Here is a 21,266-nt window from a genome sequence, read left to right as displayed (position 1 = left end):
CTTTCCCCAGCCTCCATGCCTTTGCATCATTAGATATGGTTGACCTTTCCGTGGAAATTCGCCCCCGCACCCATGGAATCCTGAGACACTCCATGGGCCTGTAGCTCCCTAAGTTCCTGACCATGCATCCTGGTTCTTTGCCCGGCTAGTCACCGTGGCTGTTTTCCAGGCTCGGTTTCCAGCCCTCCCGTGCTCCTGCCAATGCACTCTCTCCCTCTGAGATCTCATCCCCAGCTCTGTTCTTGGAGAAAAGCCCAACCCAGCCCTACTCTTCTAAGAGGCACCATACTGCTCGCCAGCCACCACAGACCAAAGCTCTGAAAACCCAGGGCCTCTTTCTTCCTCCAGCATAACTCTTGCTCTGGGTTTGCCATGATGCATGAGCCTTCCGAGCACCAAGGAGCAAATTCTTGGCTTATGTCTTGACTCCTTATCCACATCCATTGAGTCACCATGTGCTGATTCCTCCTATTTAGAATCTACCTTATTTCCAAAATGCTACAATAAATAGAATTATTATTTGTTCTGATTAAAAAACATGATATATTTTTATTTTATATATATATATATATATATATATATATATATTTTAAAAACTAACCAATACTTAAAAGTACAAAAAGGAAAGTAAAAATCCTACCTCCCAGATATAACCACTCAAAGCATTTTGGTGAACAGCCTTGTAGACATATCTCTATGCATATATACACATAGAGATCTATGTATATAATTTTATAGATGAGGAATTGTATTATACATACTGTTCTCGCTGACACCTGCTTTTCTCTCTCAACAATATGTCCTAGACATCTTTCTATGTCAATAAATAGAGCTCTGCAAAATTATTTTAATTACTTCATAGTATTCCATTATATGTATGTATCGTACTTTATTTAACTGGGTCTCTACTGATGATCATTTAGGATGTTGTGAGAATTTTGTTCTCATAAACAATGTTGTGATAAATATCCTTGTGCATATTCTCTTTGCTCATTTTTGCAACCATTGCCTTAGAATAAAATCCAATAAATGAGATGGCTGCAACTAAGGGTATGCTATTTCTAATTTTGCCACTCTGTCCTTCAGAAAGCTTACAACAACATAATTCTCACCAATAGGGCTCACACATCAATCCAGACCCTCGCCGACCCTAGGTTTTGTCAGCCTTAATGTTTGGCCAGATCGACAGAAGGCAAATGATACTTGTTTCTATTGGCATTGCTGAGATTATAGGGAGAGAAAAAAGAAATGTCTTTTTGTTTTTTCAGGCGTTTGTAGTTATTTTCTTTGTGAATTGCCTGTTCACGTCCTTTGCCCATTTTTCTAATGAGATATTTATCTTTTCCTTGATGATTTGTAAGAACTCTTTGTACATTAGAAATAAGATTAAACTTGGCCAGGCACGGTGGCTCATGCCTGTAATCCCAGCACTTTGGGAGGCTGAGGCAGGCAGATCGCAAGGTCGGGAGATTGAGACCATCCTAGCTAACATGGTGAAATCCTATCTCCACTAAAAATACAAAAAAATTAGCCTGGTGTGGTGGCACACACCTGTAGTCCCAATAACTTGGGAGGCTGAAGCAGGAAAATCACTTGAACCCAGGAGATGGAGGTTGCAGTGAGCCGAGATCATGCCATTGCACTCCAGCTTGGGCAACAGAGCGAGACTCCATCTCAAAAAAAAAAAAAAGATTAAGCTTTTGTCTATCATATATATATATATATATATATACCCCCTCTTTTAAATTTTTCTTATGATGTTCTTTAAGGTATTTAAATGTTTAATTTTCACATAGTCAAATTTATCAGTCTTTTATGATTTCTGAATATCATACTTAGAAGAACTTTCCCCTTCTTAAGATGATCAAAATATTCACTCATATTTATGCCACATGGTCTTCATGGCTTGAGCTTATTAGATCAAGTGAGGGAGTTCTCACCCCAATAAGGAGTGTTGTGATGGCTGGCCCATTATCCCAACACCATTTATAAAATAGCCCATATTTTCCCAACTCAATTAAAATGCTGTTTTATCATATAAAAATACCTTAAGGCTGGGTGCAATGGTGCATGCCTATAATCCCAGCACATTGAGAGGCCAAGGTGGCAGATCACTTGAGCCCAGGAGTTTGAGACCAATCTGGGCAATGTGGTAAAACCCCATCTGACAAAAAAAATACAAAAAAGTAGCTGGGCATGGTAGCATGCACCTGTAGTCCCAGCTAATCAGGAAGCTGAGGTGGGAGGATCACTTGAGCCTGGGCGTCAAGGCTGCAGTGAGCCAAGATCATGCCACTGAACTCCAGCCTGGACAACAAAGCAAGACTCTGTTCCTAAAACAAACATAAAAACCCTTAAATATTTGGGTCCATTTCTAGACTCTATTCTGTCCCAATGATCTGTCTATTTTACACAAGAATTTTAATTATATTGTACCTTTATAAAACATTTTAATACCTGATAGAGGAAATAGTCATCATTTTTCTTTTTTGGTATTTTCCTTATTCTCATTTGGTATTCTTCCAGATTAGCTTCATAATTATTTTGTCAAAAAAAATTTTAATCCTGTTGATATCTTGATTAGATTATCTTAATTTCACACCTTTGTTTAGGAGAATTGACATCCTTAAAGTATTAAATCTTTCTACCCAAGAACTAGGTATGTACCATGTTTATTCAAACTCAGAGGAATTTTCTTCATGTAATTCTACACATTTTTTGGTAAAGTTTATTTCTGGGCACTTTGTGTTTTTGCTTGTGTTTTGCAGTATAGATGGGGGCTTATTTTACCTTCTAGATAGTCATTTTATAAATAGAAAAGCTGGTAGCTGTGTAGATTGCTTTGTTACCAGCCATTTTACTGAATTCTATTTTTTCTGATTGTTTTGCAGAATATTGTCTTGAGTTTTCTAGATAAATAATCATCTTATCTGCAAACTATGATTATTTGCTCCTCTCTCTCAACATTTATACTTTCCGTTTCATCTTCTTATCTAATTGCAATGCCAAGCACTTTCGGAAAAGTGTTTTCTAAACACTGATAACAACAGTTATCCTGATTTGGTTTCTGACTTTAATGACAAAACGTCTAGAATTTCACCAACCCTAATGTCTCTTGTTCCGTTCTCTCTACCTGTGTAGCTGCTATCTTATCTAGCCCATCCTAATTTGTCATCTGTGTTACCATAAATGTGGTGAATAAGGATACACGGTTTGAAGTCAGACGACCTGTGTTCAAGTCCTGACTCCACCATTTGCTAATTATATGGTCAAGTCAAGCTACTCAAGATTTTGAAAACTCAGCTTAAAACAAAAAAAAGGGGGCAGGGAAGACTCTTTTAAGGATTAAGTGAGATAATACATAAATTATGTGTAGCATCCATAAATGATAATTTTTAAAGTCTCAGCCCCCAATTTCTCTTTTCAATCCAATATATACATATATACATTATATATATATATATATATCCCACTCTTACGTTGATCTTCCCAAAATATCACCATGTTCACATCACTTTTCCCTTCCTCTGCTCACAAATCTGAAGCTACTCTCCATTGCCTACAAAAATCAAGCCCAAATTCTTAACCTTGCATCTGAGTCCTTCCATTATTCAACCCCAAGCTTCCTTCCAGTCTCATTTCCTGTAGGCCCCAGCCACCCTCACCCCACAACGCACCCCCCCCCCACCCTTTCCTCCTGCCTACAGGGTCTCCTCATTCATGGCTGCCTAATACCAACTCGGCTCTCGGCTCGCTACTCATACCCCGCCATCAGCCCCTGTATCAGCTTTTACATCGCAAGTAACACAGAAATGAAATCCAAACTGGCTTCATAAAGTGGATTTATTAGTTCACGTAATACTCCAGATGCAACAGACATCAGGCATAGTTTGACTGGGAATGGGACTCCATTTTTCTGTGATTTTCCAGGTTCTTCCCACCTCCATATGTTGGCGACATTCTCGGGTTAGTGCTCCTCGTCACCAGATGCCTGCCAGAAACAGGGCCACCTGTCTCCTCATTCACATCCAGATAGAGAGATTAGATGTGTTTCCCCAGCCATCTCACAAAAACCCTGAGTGTTTGTCTGGTGGGGCCAATCTGAATCAATCCCGGTGACTAAGGGGAATATATGTATGACTGGTTTGGAACCACCCAATGTGCCAAGGTCAGAGAAGGGGGCAATATCTGAACTGGCTAAGCCAATCAGGACCCATCCTCAGTGCCACACACACTGATGGAGACAGACGTGGTGCTGACAACCTCACTTGCACTACAACCTCTTCCACTTCACTTCCCTGGGACGTAGGCTTCCTTTAAGGCCCAGGTCAAGCCCCAGACCTCTGGCAACGTGCCCCTCCGTTGGGCTCCTAGAGCTCTTACTCTGCTTGACACACAGTAACCACTGCCAGATATAATTTATTTAAATAGTCATTTGTCTCATCTTTCCAATTAGTAATCACAGACGCGATTGAAGCCTACAAAACACTTTACACAAGCCAGCCCTTCTGGCCTTCACCACAGTCCTGTGAGACTCAGAGGGGTTAAGGGACTTGCCCCATGTCACACAGCCAGAAATGACATTGTCCCAGAGGCCTCTGCAGCAATTTCACACACACACATACACACACACACACACCATCACCACCACAATCCCTCCTCTAACCCAAAACTTTGGTATGACCTGAAGATGCAGAAACCCCCCTGGAACCGCCTCCTTTTCCCACTTCATCTCAATTTCTAGAGCTCTTAGCCTTCCTCCAAAAAGTACAGGGAAAGTTTTCTTGCCAGACAGCAGTTTCTAAGATTTGTGTGACAAGGCCAGGTAAAATTCAAATGACTCTGGGTGATTTAATCTGCTTGGGGCTGGGGGTGGTAAATCAGGGCAGCCCAGGCTGCCACAGCTGCCCCAGAAACCCACAAGCCGATCTGCCGATAGGAGTTTCTCTGCAGATCTGCAGGTGAGGGCCTGGAAGCATGAACTGTGGCCGGGGGAGTTCCCCTCCACTGCACTCGGCATACATTTGGAAGGTCCTACGGCCCACAGCCTCTCTCGACCTACATCTTCCACCAGGAACCATCCTTCCCAAGGCTGCAGCCCCAATTCCTTCCTCTCCCACCCCACACCCCACTGTCAAAGCTGTTTCCCAAGTCCACACTGGACGTTTTAGGGGAAGGAGACCAGCATGGGCCAAGCATGCACTGAAACTGCCACCTCAATGCCAGGCCCTCATGTACCCATTACCTCATTTTGTCTTCACAACAACTTAATGAGGGAGGCATGCCCATCCCCAGTTTACAGGTGACTTAATTGAGGCTCAGAATGATTATATTTCTTGCCCAGGGTCATTATGTAGCTAGTAGGAGGCAAAGCCAAGATTCAAATTTAGCCTCATGAGACTCCAAAAGCCCCATCCTTTTGACTGTATCCCACTGCGAAGGCCAAGAGGAGTAAGGAGGTGGCAGCCTCACTTGGGACCATGTTGTCTGAGAAAAGAGAGGAGCAGGCCCTGGAGGAAGGGAACTTGTTATTGTGAGCAAATGAAGCAACAGTTTTCCCACAGAGAGGAAACGTCAAAGGAAAGGGTAGTCACACTTATTAGGTGCCCACTCTGTGCTAAGCAATGTGTGTATATCTGGGTGCCATGTGCTCTACGTCCATCATCCAAACCATAATTCTATATGCAATAAACATTTACCAACCAGCTTTTTGAAAGAAAAAGGGAGTCCTGATTTGTAGCATTTGCCAATTTCTGTCGTGTAAATACTCCCACAATGGTCAACTTCAAGCTACCAATGGGATGCCAATGCATGCAGAATTGGGAAGAGATGCCCTTGTTTGGTTCTGTTAGCCAGTAAGAACCCACTCCAGCACTCCACTTTCTATAAAAGGGGTGTTGTTAGGCTGGGCGCAGTGACTCATGCCTGTAATCTCAGCACTTTGAGAGGCTGAGGTGGGCAGATCACTTGAGGTCAGGAGTTGGAGACCAGCCTGGCCAACATGGTGAAACCCGTCTCACTAAAAATACAAAAAAATAGCCGGGTGTGGTGGCTCACACCTGTAATCCCAGCTACTTGGGGGCTGAGGCAGGAGAATCACTTGAACCTGGAGGCAGAGGTTGCAGTGAGCCAAGATGGCGCCACTGCACTCCAGCCTGGGCAACAGAGCAAAACTCCATCTGAAAAAAACAAACAAAAAAAAGGTTTTGTTAAACTCACAACAAATGAGATCATACAAAAAGGTGCTCAGGCTGAAATCCACGCCTTTATAATTTTCTAAAGTCTACATTTGCTCCACAGCTCCATGGTCCCAGAAACAAAGATGATGCAGGGAACCACGATCACTGATCTCTGATCTCTCTAGGAAGGTAGACTCCGGTGAAGGCCTGAAGGGCAGAAGAAGGCCAATGGGTAAAAGTTCAGCAGCTCAGTATTCAGTGTAGGAAGGAACTTTTTGAACACCCCTCTAGACCAACAGCTACAGAAAGGCAGTATCCAGTCATGGCTGGCGCATAGTAAACGCTCAGTAAAGAATGAATAAATGAATGAGCCATTACCCGCTGTTCCACTGATACCTCAAACTCACCAGATCTGAAACTCAGCTCATCCTCGTTCCCAAAAAGTCCCTCTCTCCTCCTGTGTGTCCCGTCTCAGTGAATATCACCAAGCCAGAACCTGACAGTCCTTGTCTCTTTGCTCGTCCTTACTCCCCATATCCAATCAATCAACAAGTCCTATGTATTCCCCTTCCCAAATACCTCGTGAACAGGTGCTGTCCTCAGCGTCCTCACTCTGCCATTCTGGCTGGGACCATCACCACCTCCTGCTGAGCTTCCCAACCGATCTTGTCAGCATGCATCCTTGGCCTGTATCTTCTCCCAGCCCCTGTCAAATCCACAATCAGCAAAGCTGCCAAACTGATCTTTCAAAATTCTACCTCTGAGCATGTCACTCCCAAGGCTTCAATGAGTCCCCATTACCCAAAGGATGGAATCAAAGCCCCTTGGTCCTCCCGAGGTCTGGCCCCATCTCCCTCTCCTAACTGATGATGCACCTCCCCCCACACCCCACATTGGTCTTTTTTTTTTTTTTTTTGAGACAGGGTCTCATTCTGTCACCCAGGCTGGCGTGCGGTGGTGGCATCTCAGCTCACTGCAACCTCTGCCTCCCAGGTTCAAGTGATCCTCCTGCCTCAGCCACCCAAGTAGCTGGGATTACAGGTGCATCACCACACCCAGCTAAATTTTGTGTTTTGAGAAAATACATGTTTGCCAGGCTGGTCTTGAACTCGTGATCTCAGGTGGTCCACCCACCTCAACCTCCCAAAATGCTGGGATTACAGATGTGAGCCACTGCACCCGGCCACATTGGTCTTTACTCTTCAACATCAACCTGCTTAATGTTCACTGCACCATGCCTCATCCAGGCCTTTGTTCACACTATGCCTCCTTCCTGGAATGCCCTCTTCTCCCTCTTCCATCTTTTGCTTTCCTTTGCCTGATAACTCCTACTCATCCTTTAGAATGTAAAGGAAGACAGTTTAAGTAGATGATTCCTGGAGACACTTTTAGTCCTAAAATTTCATGATTCTAATGCCAAGTCTTGATATTCAAGACCCTCTGGATACCAGAGTCACCTTCTTTCTCCTTAGGACCCGCAAAAGTCCTTAGGGATCCTGTTGTCCAATTCCACCATTTTACAGACAGAAAATTGGGCACCAGAGAGGAAAGAGGACTAGCCCAAGATCACACAGCAAATCAATGGCAGAGCCAGGACAAGAACCAGGCACCTGCTTCCCAGCTCAGGGCTTTCTTTGCACTGCATCTTCCAACCTGATCCTCCTCTGCCAACGTGGATATTCTCACCACAACCCTCACCACCCCACTCAGACTCACCTCCTCTCACCTGAGCCATACTCACTCCTTTCCTGCCTTTGCCCAGGACACTGTAAGCCTGTTTCCTCAATGCCACCAACTTCCAGGTCCCTCTAACTCCAAGAAGCCTACCTTCATTATCAGGCCAAATCCCTCCATGCCCACTCTTACACACCTTTCCCCAAACCACCCATATTCGCCAGAGCCCAGCAACCAGGGCTTGGTTCACTCACATGCGGTCGGTGTCTTGTTCAATTTCACCAGGCAGGATGTCCACTCCTCAAGGCTGGCTGGTGTCTCTTCATCTTCTTTCTTCTCCTCCCTTCACATCCCCCAACTCAATACACAACTGCCCAGGGTAGCAAAGTATAGCCAAAAAAAGCATGCATCAGAGGTCAGCCAGATTGAGGCTCAAATCCCAGCTCCGTGTGCCCTGAGCGGTTGACCTTAAGTCATCTGCACCTCAACCTTCCTTATCTATAAAATAGGTCCTACCACCCAGGGTTGCTATGAGGACTGAATGAGCTCACCCATATTACAGGCCTAGCCCTTGGTGGGCCCTAATAAATGAGAGCTCCCTTCCCCATTGCCTTTCTCACTGAAGCCCAAGACACTTGGAGAAATTGACTCCTCTGGGCTGGGAGAGGGGCAGCCTCATGAATACTTTCTCTCACTCTCATCCTCATCAGGCTGTGAGCAGCCCGCATGCAGAAACATGGGGTGTTTCCAACCCCCTTTCCCACCCCCAACAATCTGCTTTAACCTTCCCATCACAAACGCCTTGTTTATTTCAATATCACTCGTTTTATTTTTCCGTTCACACGAAAAAAAAATTACAAAAACAGATTTAAGAGGAAAAAAAGTATTTAATGAGTAAAACTGCGTGTAGCTCTGTTTCTTTCTCAGGAAAAAGTGGCTGTGATTCTGGCATAAGAGAGGGAAGCTCAACAGCTTCACTTCACTGCAGCTGCCAGGAGAAGCGCTTTTCAGAGTGGAACAGAATCTCCAAATTAAACAGCGCGTCTTCTAGCCAGGAGCTTCCTGTGCCGAATTCAGCTTGGCAGGTGACATCCCTGCTCAAGAGGAGATCCAGCCCCAATGTGAGCAGCTGCAAGGCTCCCTCCTCCTGCCCCGCCTCCAGCATAAGAAAACCAGTCTGGCCAGGCCCTGGCAAGCCACTGACCACCAGGAAAAGGCTCTAAGAAGGGAAGGAGACAGCTGGAAAAGGAGTGGATACACCTGGCCAGCGGGAACTAGGGAACCAGGAGCTCTCCTCATTCCAGAACATTCGGAGACCAGTACTTTCTTCTCCCTTGACTGAGGGTAACTGGGCATAAAGGACAAATCCAAGATAGACCTCAGTGAAAACCCAGAGAATATGCAGTGTCTCTCCCACCTTCAAAGGTGTCATTTTGGAAGCTGCTCTGGATAGAATCCAAGGGTCAAACTCCGAAAGGACCTGCCTCCCCTAAGGACTTGAAAAGACAGGGAGAAAACTGGAAAAACGGAAAATAGCACATGATCTTCAAATATGTACAGTAGAAACTGCCCCAGGGCAGAGAGTAAACTGAGGCTAGAGAGAGGTCCCCCTCCCTTGTCCCAAACCCCACACCTCTATTAATGTAGCCAACTGACTCACACTGGACTTACCGGCACTTGAGCTTCTAAATCTTTCTCATGAGCTGCCATCCCTTCTACAGTTTTTCCTGTAGTCAAGATGGGCCTCAGCATTTTTCCCTGTGATATTTCCTCATGCTAAATTCACCTTGCCATGCCAGCCTTTGCCAGCCTGTTGAGATGTTTCTAAATCCTGATTCTGCTGAGATTTTCTCTGTCCCTTGGAGCTTTCTACCACCTCCAACTTTGAGAGGTCTGCACCCTGCATGTCTTCTTCTAGGTCCTTGGCATAGACTGGTCAAAAGCAGGGTGGCCAGTGCCACGGAAGTGTCTACAGATCTTCTGTGGATGGACCCGGTTCTGCTTATGTGAACATTTCATGGCTGTAGTTAGGCCCAGTGGGAACCCCCTTTGTGCCCTCTCAGACATCCCTCATGTCCTCAAGAGGGAGAGAGACTCTACCCCACATCTTAGGAGGCAGTGTGTTATGGCAGAAAGGGTCAGACAGACCCTTTGAATCCCAGCTCCACCCACCTAGGGCAAGTCACTTCCCAGAGACCCAGCGTCTCCTCAGTAAAATGGAGATAGTCACATCCAGGGCACGAGCTCATGAGGATGAAATAAAACCATGTGTGTGAAGTACCCAGCACACAGTCGGTGCTCAATAAATCACAGATTCCTCTCCATCCATGCTGGCCTGTTTTCTTTACCCACGAGTCATTAAGCTGTCAAGAACCGAAGAGCTGTGCCCGGTCTTGGTGAACCCATGTTGGCTCCAGGGATCACTGCCTTCTTTTGTATGTCATAGATTTCACCATCCATATTAGACCCTCATCCTACTTTGAGATCAGCCAAAACCCTGGATCTTTTTTGTCTGAATTCCTGTCAAGACAGTCCTTCCTTCCTGGACCTGCACAGTTTTTAAAATAACAGTAAGAACAGTAGTAATGATGGCTTGATCCTTCCAATCTCACTCTGAGATTTTTTTTTGAAAGTATCTGCATTGTGCCTATGAGGAAACTGAGGTTCAGAGAGGTTACATAACCCTCCCCAGGTCACACAGCTGGAGAGTGTGAAACATGAGTGCAGCTGTCTGACCATGACCATCACTCACGCACTAGAGAATATTTCCTAATGCTGGCCTAGGGGGCATTTTGTCTCTGGCCTTGCTGCATGTGTCTTTCAGCCTCAGCCCCAAGTTTCACTTGGTTGAGTGCCTTCTGGGTCCTGACACTGTCATCCACAGGATGGCCTCCCCTAGCCCCACCTCCCAGCCGCTCTGCACCCACCACCTTCATGTTAAACAGGACTGAATGGAGGCACAGACCCCACCATTCCCTGAAGACTGAAACAGTGGGCTCTTCATGTTGGCCCCCACAACCACACCACACCCTAAACTCTTTGCTGCCTGGGCCCCTGACCCCCCACAGCCTAAGCTTAGGGCCAGCTTGGACCCCCTTCCCCAGCCCCTCATCAGGGCTTAACCACCTGCCACCAAACCCTGACGCCTCTGAACTGACTACTGCCTCCTGAATCCCTGGTGCCAGGATCCTCCTCCACCCAAGTAGCACCCCAAGGCCCCTCTTCCCAGACTGTCCAGCCAGCTGCTGCCCATGTGGGTGTCTTCCAGCACTGACCACCAGCCTTTGCCCTTCTGACGCCTCCCATCCCCAGGCTCAGACTGTGCTGTAGGGTGAGGGAATTTCCTAAGCATGAGGCCCATATGTGCCCAAGGGAAAAGGAAAGGGTGGACCCAGGAGGCTGCCAGGGTTAGGGCTCAGGCCGATGGCTACGAGGTGTGTAGCCCATCAAGGGAAAGAGTCCTAGAGATTCCCAGGGAAGCCCTTCATGGTTCTGTTTGCAAACCTTTGACAACACCCAAGCAGGATGCCCCGAACCTGAAGCCTCTATCAGAGAATTGCCCCTAGGGCCTCAAAAGACATAGTTACCCACATCATCAAACACAGACACCCACATCATTAAAAATGTAGTCCTGGCCAGCATGGTGGCCCACTCCTGTAATCCCAGCACTTTGGGAAGCCAAGGTGGGTGGATCACTTGAGCTTATCAGGAGTTCAAGACCAGATTGGGCAAAGTGGCGAAACCACATCTCTACCAAAAATACCAACAAATTAGCCAGGTGTGGTGACTCATATCTGTAATCCCAGCTACTTGGGAGGCTGAGGTGGGAGAATGGCTTGAGCCCAAGGAGGTGGAAGTTGCAGTGAGCCAAGATTGTACCGCTGCACTCCAGCCTGGGTGACAGAGTGAGACTCCGTCTCAAAAAAAAAAAAATCCAGTCTTTGACTATGACACACCCACAAACACTCACTTTATAAACACATTCACACGGAACACTTCAAAAGCCCACTTATGCCCTCATGACACAGGGAAGCCCATCCATCCACTCAGTAAATATCGATTAAGCGCCTCCTAGCTGCCAGGCACCTGGGAGACATCAGTGGACAAATGGAACAGAGGTTCCACTCTTTGTGAGGACTTGCGTCCTAACAGAGATACCAACAATTTAAAAAACTTAGGCTAGTACATAATAAATGAGGCCAGGCGTGGTGGCTCACGCCTGTAATCCCAGCAGTTTGGGAGGCCAAGGCAGGTGGATCACCTGAGGTCAGGAGATCAAGACCAGCCTGGCCAACATGGTGAAACTTGTCTCTACTAAAATACAAAACTTAGCTGGGCACGGTGGTGCATGCCTGTAATCACAGCTACTCGGAAGGCTGAGGCAGGAGAATTGCTTGAACCTGGGAGGCAGAGGTTGCAGTGAGCCGAGATCGCACCACTGCACTCCAGCCTGGGCAACAGAGTGAGAGTCCCTCTCAGAAAATAAAAACAAATGACAGTTAGTAAATCACTTAGTATACTGGAAGGTAATATAAAAAAAGAAAAACGAGAACAACGTAAGAACTGTAGTGCTGTGGGGAGGGGCGGGCAGCAATTTTAAGTAGAGCGGTCAGCACTGATTAAGAGAGTGAAACTTGAGGGAACTCTTGAAGGAGGTGATTATGTTATTCATTTATTCATTCAGTGAATGTTCTCGGACATCCGCCACACCACCACGTGCCAGAGACCAATCTAATAGTGGGGATACAGCCATGAACAAAACAGGAAAAACTCCTGCCCTCACTGGGTTTACATTCTAGCTTTTGGGAGAGAAATCATAAACAAAGAAGTAACTACTGGTGGGGCGTGGTGGCTCACGCCTGTAACCTCAGCACTTTGGGAGGCCCAGGTGGGCGAATCACATGGTCAGGAGTTCCAGACCAGCCTGGCCAACATGGTGAAATCCCATCTCTACTAAAAATATAAAAATTAGCCAGGCATGGTGGTGAGTGCCTGTAATTCCAGCTACCTGGGAGGCTGAGGCAGGAGAATCACTTGAACCCGGGAGGCGGAGGTCATGGTGAGCCGAGTTCATGCCACTGCACTCCAGCCTGGGCAACAGAGCAAGACCCCGTCTCAAAGAAAAAAAAAAGAAGTAACTATTAATACACAGTGTGTCCAGTGGTGATCAATGTTACGGAGAAGATGAAAGCAGAGGAGTAAGGAGGGGGAGCCTCCCATCTCCACCCTCACAAACCCTCCCAGTAGGCAAACGCACACCCGCAGGTCATCTCCCAAGCTCACACCAGACTCTACACAGACTCACAATACAAACAGAGGCACACGGCACCCTCGCTGCTCTAAGTACACTCACCTGAACACACAAATACGCCCACATGCAGACAAAAACACATGCACAAACGTACCTACCACACACCTACACATGAACATGCACACACAGGTACCCAGCATAAACACGCAAATGCTCATCAAACACACATGCACACCCCACGCCTGGCTCATTCAGCCTTGGCGAAACACACCCTCAAGGTCACACAGAGAAACTAGACAGTCAGAACTGGCAGAACCCTGGGGAACCGGGCTGAAGCCCAGAGAAGAGCGACAGCTTGCCCACAGCATGGCAGTGGCGCTGTGGACACCAGTCTTGTTCTGAGTCCCGTCCCAAGGCCAGCATTGTGCAGCACACACTTCCCCGTCTGTACACTGTCAACCTCAGCATTCATCAAAGGCACTCACACTTGCAAAACACTCACAGATACACACACACGCCTGCACACAGGGACACACACAGGCACACACATGCATGCAAGAGCACACACCTCATTCCCCTCTCCCATGTAACAAGGTGGGGTGAGGCCCAGAGAGTTTCTTGCAGTTTCAGCATCCCTTGTCCACTTCACCATCTTCCACCCACCTCACACATCCCAGCTGTTCCAGTCACTGACAAATTCTCCTCCTGCCTTTACCTGTGGCCGAGAGCCGTTTGTGCATGCAGATGCGTCGTGCGTGACTGCGTCCATGTGTGGTGCAGAAATGGGTAGACGTGTTTGTGTGTCAGTATTCAAGTTTGTTGTGTGTGAACATCTTTATGTGTGTATGCAAGTGTGTGTGCACCTGTGTGTATGTGCATGTTCTCAGGAAGAAAGAGATTTATAATCTAAATCCTGTTTCTCCAGGGGATGAAAGAAAGCAAAGCAAAGTTGAGGTTTAAATCACAGCACCATGGGCAGGAGAGGTTCCCCTGCCCTACTTGATTATCTGCCGGTGTGCAGCGGGACCGGCTGGCAGGCAGGAGGCAGTGGGCAGCCCATCAGCAGGGAGCCATTTGTTGTCTCCAGGCCCCCGGGACCTGCTGTGGCTGCTCCAGGAGTGGGAGACCAGAGCCCGGCGACAGCAACAAGCACATGCCCGTCCCAGGTGCTGGGGGATGGAGGAGGAAGGGTGCTGGCATTCGGCTCTGGCCTCCTTGTGCTTAAGGAAAGCAAGGGAGAAGAGGCAGGAAGCTCCAGGCCAGAGAAAAGCCCAGGCACTTCCTGGCCTGGAAGGAGGGAAAGGGTCCAGGCAAGAGGTGGCACGGGTCCCACACTGCCAACCTCTTTACTGGCCAGGAGGGCATCCGCAGGACACCAGGTAGTCTGAGCCTTGAGTAGCCTGACCTTGCCTCTGAGTCTCCTGGAGAGCAGCCTCCTCCCCACAACACCCCCGTCTCTCTCCCTCTTTGTTTCTGTGGGTTTGCTCTTTGTCTCTCCCTCTCTCTCTGTCTCTACGAATTTTTCACCTTTCTGTGTCTGATTGTCTGGCCTTCTCTCTCCCTCTGTCCATTTCACTCTCTTCTTTTCAAGTTCCTCCATCAGCCCCACCTCAGTGCTTCCCTCTCCCAACCCTGTCACCTGTGGTCTTGCTTCTGCAACACCACACATCTCCCAAGTAATTGATCCCATGGAGCCTCTCACCATCCCTTTGAGACAGTCTAGCAGGGTTGAGATTAGAAATCCCATTTTACAGATGAGGAAACTGAGTGCCCAAAGTTTACCCAGGGCCACACAGCCGACACAGGATTAAAAATAATCCAGGCGGTGGCTCACGCCTGTAACTCCAACACTGAGAGGCCGAGGTGGGCAGATCGTTTGAGGCCAGGAGTTTGAGACCAGCCTGGCCAAAACAGTGAAACTCCATCTCGACTAAAAATACAAAAATTAGCCAGTCATGGTGGTGGGTGCCTATCATCCCAGCTACTCAGGAGGCTGAGGCAGCAGAATCACTTGAACCTGAGAGGCAGAGGTTGCAGCGAGCCGAGATGGCGTCACTGCACTCCAGCCTGGGTGACAGAGCGAGACTCCGTCTCACAAATAAATAAATTAGAAATAAAAATCCAGGTCTTTCCACTGCACGACCAGCTCCCTGTAACTCCACATCACCTGGAAGCGTGAGCAGTTCTCCCCAGTACTCCACACCTGAAGAGATTTAAGAACCCAGTGGCACAAATCAGTGCATCCCACGCCAGCCCAACCACTAAAACTGCCATCCGTCAACTAAAGGTCCCAGCAAACAAGAAGGGCTGAGATGTGAGGCATGGGGACCCTCTTTCTCTGCGTGTCCTGCCAAAGATGCTCCGCGCCAGCCCCCTTACCCCGCCAGGTCTGAAGTTCGTGTACCTCCCACAGTCCCCAGGCCCACCTGGGATGAATGGACTTCCTGCCTCTTGAGTTGGTGCCTCTTGAGGCCTCCATCTTCCCATCTGTACAATGGGGATAATAGGTCTTGTTCACACTGCTGAGTTGGGTTCCTGCTCCAACACTCGAGGCAGCTTCTCTCCCTCTGCTGGGATCCCCCTGATCCCTAACAGGCCTTAGACTTCAGCCACCAAGAGCCCTCGGACACCTCTGGAGGACTGCTGTGGTTCCCTGGGCCCGAACTCACTTTGGCCACACCGGCAGCTGGGCGGCAACCGGGAAGCCACGGGCCCAGAGGCAGAGACCCATCTGCAGCAACATCCAACCACCTCCAGAAGCCTCCACCACTGCCTCCAGCCCCCACCCCAGAGGCGTCGGCACCAACGACCCGCCAGGGCCTGCCCATTTTCCTTTCTTTTCATTGCCGGCTCTGTGCACAGTTATAGAACCAGGTCTCCACAGAGTAATTTACTGGCAGAATCTCTCCCAGAATCCAGCTTGAAACCAAGCTGTAAAAACAGCTTCGAGTGTAAATAATTCATGCAGACAATATGACTTTTTTATGTAAATTCGGTGCATTAACCCTCTATTATAATGATGGACGACAGATAGGGGCGACGTTGCCTTGGTAAGAGCTAATGGATGGCCGCCATAAATTCACTGCACATTTTATTGTGTTGCTGGAAATTGTGCCTTCAGGCAATGCTGTTTACTTTTATGTAAAACTCTAGGTTCCCTAAATATTACAAATATTTTACATCCAGCTCCTCAGCATTTGGGCTCTGCCCACAAATCAAGCTTTCTCCATGTGAGTTGTAATTAAAGGTTTGTTGTTTTTTTTTTCCTGGGACAATTATCTCCAACTATAAAGAGAAATATTTTTCCCCTTTAGATGTTCCGTCATTGACTTATTAACAAATCCTTTGAAGAAGGAGGTTGGAAGTGACTGGCGGTGATACTTGGCGGGAGGTGGGGCCACAGGAGAAGGGGCTCTGTGGGTGCAAGGGCTTGGTGGCTGGCTTTCATGTCTGCCTGCCACTCCGCTTTATTTACACATATGATATTCTGGGTCTTCCTCCCCCCTCTTCGTTTCTATAATTCATGACCACTTTAGCAGGGTAATTCCTCTCACCACCTTTGCAAGAGATTGGTCCCTTGCAAGCCCCCTCCCTGGCCCAGCCTCCTCCAGGGATGCAGACGTTGGGGCCTCGGGCCGCACGAGGGAAAGGAGTAGTGTCCTCACACCTGGCTCCCATACACAAGCTGATTCATACCTCCCTTGCCCCGTGCCCGCTCACATGACCCAGACCTCCTTGGACGGAAACTCGAGGTTTCCTGCATTGATTCTCCTTCCATCCAAAACACTGGAAATGCTCTTTCGCCTCAGCCCCTACCCAGACAGAGGTCATGAAGATGCCACTGAGTCTTGCCAGAGGTCTGGGGAAAGGACGGCTGAGAACCTCAGCAGCTTATTAACGAAGGGAGGCAACAGCTGGAGCAGCAGCCCTCTTTAAAAATAATCCTCACACTTGTTTATTATTGTCATTAATATTAATAGCCATGCTATTAATATTCATATAGCTGTATTAATATCATCCAGGAGCACCTGGGATCTCCAAGCACTCCTAATGGCATGGGACTCTGCCTCCAGGGCCCTCACCTCTCTGCCTGCCCCTCCCCACGGGGACAACACCATCCTGAGCAGGTTCCAAATCACTCTCGCATCTCCTCTCTATCTTCTGTGGTTGGCGCTCGCCTTTGGAAGCCCAGAGCCACGTGGACTTGGAGTTATTTCTAAGTCCCAGGGGCTCTGCTGTGAGGACGGGACTGCGGGCCAGGGATCCTGGACATTTCCTGCCTCCCCAAGGGGCACAGGAAGGTTTCTGACAAAGGTGGCTTAAGAAAGAAAGATGGTTCATTTCCCCCTCAAGGGCTCAATTTCCTGTGGAGTCGAAAAAAAGACACATTGGTTAAAAACAAAGATGAGATATCATTTTTCACCGATTAGATTGGCAAAGATAATTACAATAATAATGGCAACAGCAGTGGCCGGCTCACTGCCTATGTGAGAGCGCTATGCTTAACCCTGCATGCTCGCTCTCCTACTGAACCTTCACAACAACCTCGTGGCCAACCCTTTACGGGATGGAACATGTGTAAAACCTTGGTGGGAAGCAATTTACAATATGTGACAAAATGCAAAGTCTGCTTACCCTCTGACCCAGCAGTTTCATTTTTAGGAATTTCCCGTGTGTTCCTGATGAAAATACTGTTCCCTCTGAGTGAAACCTTCTTGCTGTTCCCCTCCCACACTCACCAGTGCTTTCTCCTCTTCGTCCCGACTCTGCCTTTTTCCCACTCACCTTTCAAGCTGAATGGCACCTCCTCAGAGAAACCCTCCCTGACTCCCAAGCCCAGGTTACCTTCTCTTGTTTCATTCTCTCATAGCCTGTATGTTTCCTGCATACTACAGATCAACTGCTAATTGGATAATTATCTGTGTAACTTCTTAATACATACGCTCAAAAAATTGCTATCTTCCCTGATGACAGGGACCAGACACCCTGTCTCCCCGCTATATCATTAACTCCACCAGAGCCGGGACTGACCAAGTCTGTTTTATTCATGATTCCTATGCCTAGCACCTGGCATTGGGCTGGTACATAGAATACACTTGAAAAACATCTGTAGCATGAATGAATCAATGAAACGCACAAAGATATATGTACCTAGATGTTCATTGCAGGGATGTTTATAAGAGCAAGACAATTGGAAAAACATGTATCTCCATCAGCTGGGGACTGGGTAAGTAAAGTGAGGTATATCCAGATACTGGTATATCCATACACATAATACAGGCATTAAAACCGTGAGGTGGATCTATATGAATTGACATGAAGGATGTCCATGACATATTGCTGAGTGGGGAGGGAAAAAAACAGGTGACAGAACAGCATGTGTCGTCTGATTTCACTCGGGGTGGAATTGCATACGTGAAATCTATTTGTGTATATTTATGCAAGGAGAGAAGTCTGGAGGGACGTTCACCAAAATGTTATGCGGTTATCTCTGGCTGGTGAAATCTGAGGTGGTTTTTACATTTTTCTTTGAACTTTTCCATATTGTCTGAATTTTTTGCGATGAGCATATGTATCCTTTTTTACAAAATGATAAAGCTGCTTTCAAAAGAAAAAAAAGTATAGGTGCATTGGAAAAGGTTGGGGTGCTTTGTGAGGGGCTCAAATCTGGGAAACCAGGTAAGTTGGAAAGAAGCTGGGGCCAATGGGATCTCCCCTCCTAGCTCTGCTGGGCACCCTCCCAGGCTACAGGGGAGGGGCATCTAGGGCCATACCCCTCCCCTACCCAGTCCTTCCTCCGGGCGCACCATGCCTGTCCAGAGTGGGGTTTCTAAATAGGGATTTCCGCATTTGATTTTTCTGACATGCTTTACCGCCTCAGAGCTGTTTTGCAAAATTCATAGCGGTTTTCGCAAGCTCCAAGCTTCCTGGGACCAATTCCATTTTGAACAATAGCAGAGTGCCTGCTTGCGGGAGGGGTCGGCCCACACCAGAGCAGCCTCCCAGCCTCTGTGAGCTGGGACTAAGGGGCTGAGTGTCGAGGCCATGGCATGAAAATACATGAGCTCACCCTTGTCCTCACCCTCCTCCTCCTCCTCCTCCTGTCGAAGAGAAGGAAGAAGGAAGGCAGCTGCCCCCCATTCCAGCATCCCTCCTGTGCCCTGAGGGGACCCTATATCCCATGAAGCGACACAAAGCTTTTCCCAATGTCCTTCCTTTTTCTAACTGTGTCTCCTTACCCAAGGACCACCGAAAGCCCTGAGAAGCTAAGTGACTTGGCCAATCCAAGGTCACAGAGCCAGAGAACAGCAGAGCAAGGTGTAGAAACCAGGGTTCCCACTGCCTGGTCTGTGGATGCTTCAATCTATGTTTTAAAACAGTTTTAAAAAGTGGCTCATGTCTGTAATCCGAACACTTTGGGAGGCTGACGCAGGAGAATCACTTGTGGCCAGGAGATCAAGATCAGCCTGGGCAACATAGCATGAATGAATCAATGAAACGCACAAAGATACATGCACCTAGATGTTCATTGCAGGGACGTTTATAAGAGCAAGACCCAGTCTCTACCAAAGCAAAAAAAAAAAAAACACACACACACACAGACACACACACAAAAATTCACTGAGTAGGGGAGGGATGCGCACCTGTAGTCCCAGCTACCTGTGAGGCTGAGGTCAGAGGATTCCCTGAGCCCAGGAGTTCAAGACTGCTGTGAGCTATGATTGCACCACTGCATTCCTTGGGGAACAGGGCAGGATCCCATCTCAAAGAAATCAAAAAAAAAAAAAAAGAAAGAAAGAAAGAAAGAAAAAGTTTGGTGCCCTTTCCCTTAAGATAAACCCAAGACGTACAGCAGCATGATCATTACCCCAACTAAGCCACAAAAGACTCCATCACCGACCTCCCTGCCAGGAGGCCAGAGCGCTCTCTAGAAAACACAAAACTAACCAGCCACTCCTCTGCTTAAAAGCCTTCAGTGGCTCCATGTTCTTTATGGGGGTCTGGGAAGGGGGAACTTAAGCTCCTTGGCCTGGCACTCAAGATCTTTTGTGAGATGGCCTCTGCTGTATCCCACTGCACTCCTCCACTCCTCACTGTGCAGCTCCTGCTCCAGCCTCACTAAGTGATGTCCCGTCCCACCTCCACCACCTCCAGCCTTTGTGCTGCTCCCTCCCCTCTTTCCCTGGACAATTCCTACTCATTCTTTAGCACCCAGCTTGGGCAGCACCTCACCCAGGAAGTCTTTTCGAACCCCTCTTCCCCCTGGTGAGTCAGAGGCCTCCCTCAGCGCCTAGAGATCGCTGTGCTGTTATCCATCAATCAATCACTTATTTAACAAATATTTATTGAGCACATACTATGTGCTGGCCACATCACATCATCTGCCACATTGTAGTGTCTGTTTCTGAGCGTGCTTCTACACTGGACAGTAAGCTCCTTGAGGGCAGGAACACATTACCAGGACCCAGCATTAATCTGCTTCACAGCTGTGCAATTGTGTGGCAACAGCCCAGATCATCAGTTCCATTTTACGGATCAGAAAGCCAGGGATCCCTTGACAATGGGCCCGAGCGAGAAGAGGAAAGGTTTCCTAATGCACACACCTGACATGGCAGCCCCCACACTTGCACAATCCTTCCATACCTTCCCACTGCCTTCCCTGAAAGGTTAACCTATCTACCCCACCCACAGGTAAATGACATGACAGGTCTGCATGACAGGTCTCTGCTGTCTCCCTTCTCCTACAGAGGCCCCACCCTCCAGCCCCTGTGTCATTCTTTCCACACTCCACTGTCTCTCTGTCTCGTTCGTCTTGGTTTCTCAAATGCCTGATACATGGTATATATATATGAGTGAATAAATGCATGAATGAATGAACTCAAGATGTCTAGAACTCATCACCCACCCTCCAAAGAAAACTCTTCCCTTCCCCCTTCTGTGTTCATTGCCTCCATGAAAATCCTCATCAACCATCCAATCTCTGGAGCCACAAACTGGATGTCCCCCGACTCCTGCTCCTCCCTCTTCCCTCTTCCTCTCCCTCCCCTCACTTCATTGTATAATCAGTCTCTGGATACTATTCATTTTGCCTCAGGAATACCCTCTGATTCCATCCCTTTCCTTTCCCCCTGCTGCCATGGCTCCAATCTCTGTCTCCTGGC

At 47.8% G+C, this 21,266-nt stretch overlaps 1 long non-coding RNA gene across 2 annotated transcripts; it reads right to left on the bottom strand.

Annotated features, from left to right (window-relative positions):
• Nucleotides 1-3,729: 3,729 nt before the first annotated feature.
• LOC105707991 (uncharacterized) lies at nt 3,730-10,840 on the bottom strand. Of its 2 annotated transcripts, none has more exons than XR_001105218.3 (3): nt 8,108-10,839; nt 6,759-6,885; nt 3,730-3,991 (listed from the first exon to the last, which is right to left on the bottom strand). It is a non-coding gene; the product is annotated as an uncharacterized LOC105707991 (long non-coding RNA). The 2 variants fall into 2 exon arrangements; XR_001105221.3 differs by lacking the exon at nt 3,730-3,991 and adding an exon at nt 6,247-6,386 and having other exon boundaries at nt 8,108-10,840.
• Between the last annotated feature and the right edge of the window lie 10,426 nt (nt 10,841-21,266).

Source organism: Aotus nancymaae, unplaced genomic scaffold, assembly GCF_030222135.1.
Source record: "Aotus nancymaae isolate 86718 unplaced genomic scaffold, 86718_ANA_hifiasm-v0.15.2.pri h1tg000007l, whole genome shotgun sequence".
NCBI lineage: Eukaryota > Metazoa > Chordata > Mammalia > Primates > Aotidae > Aotus > Aotus nancymaae.
This window is presented reverse-complemented; position numbering and strand designations above follow the sequence as displayed.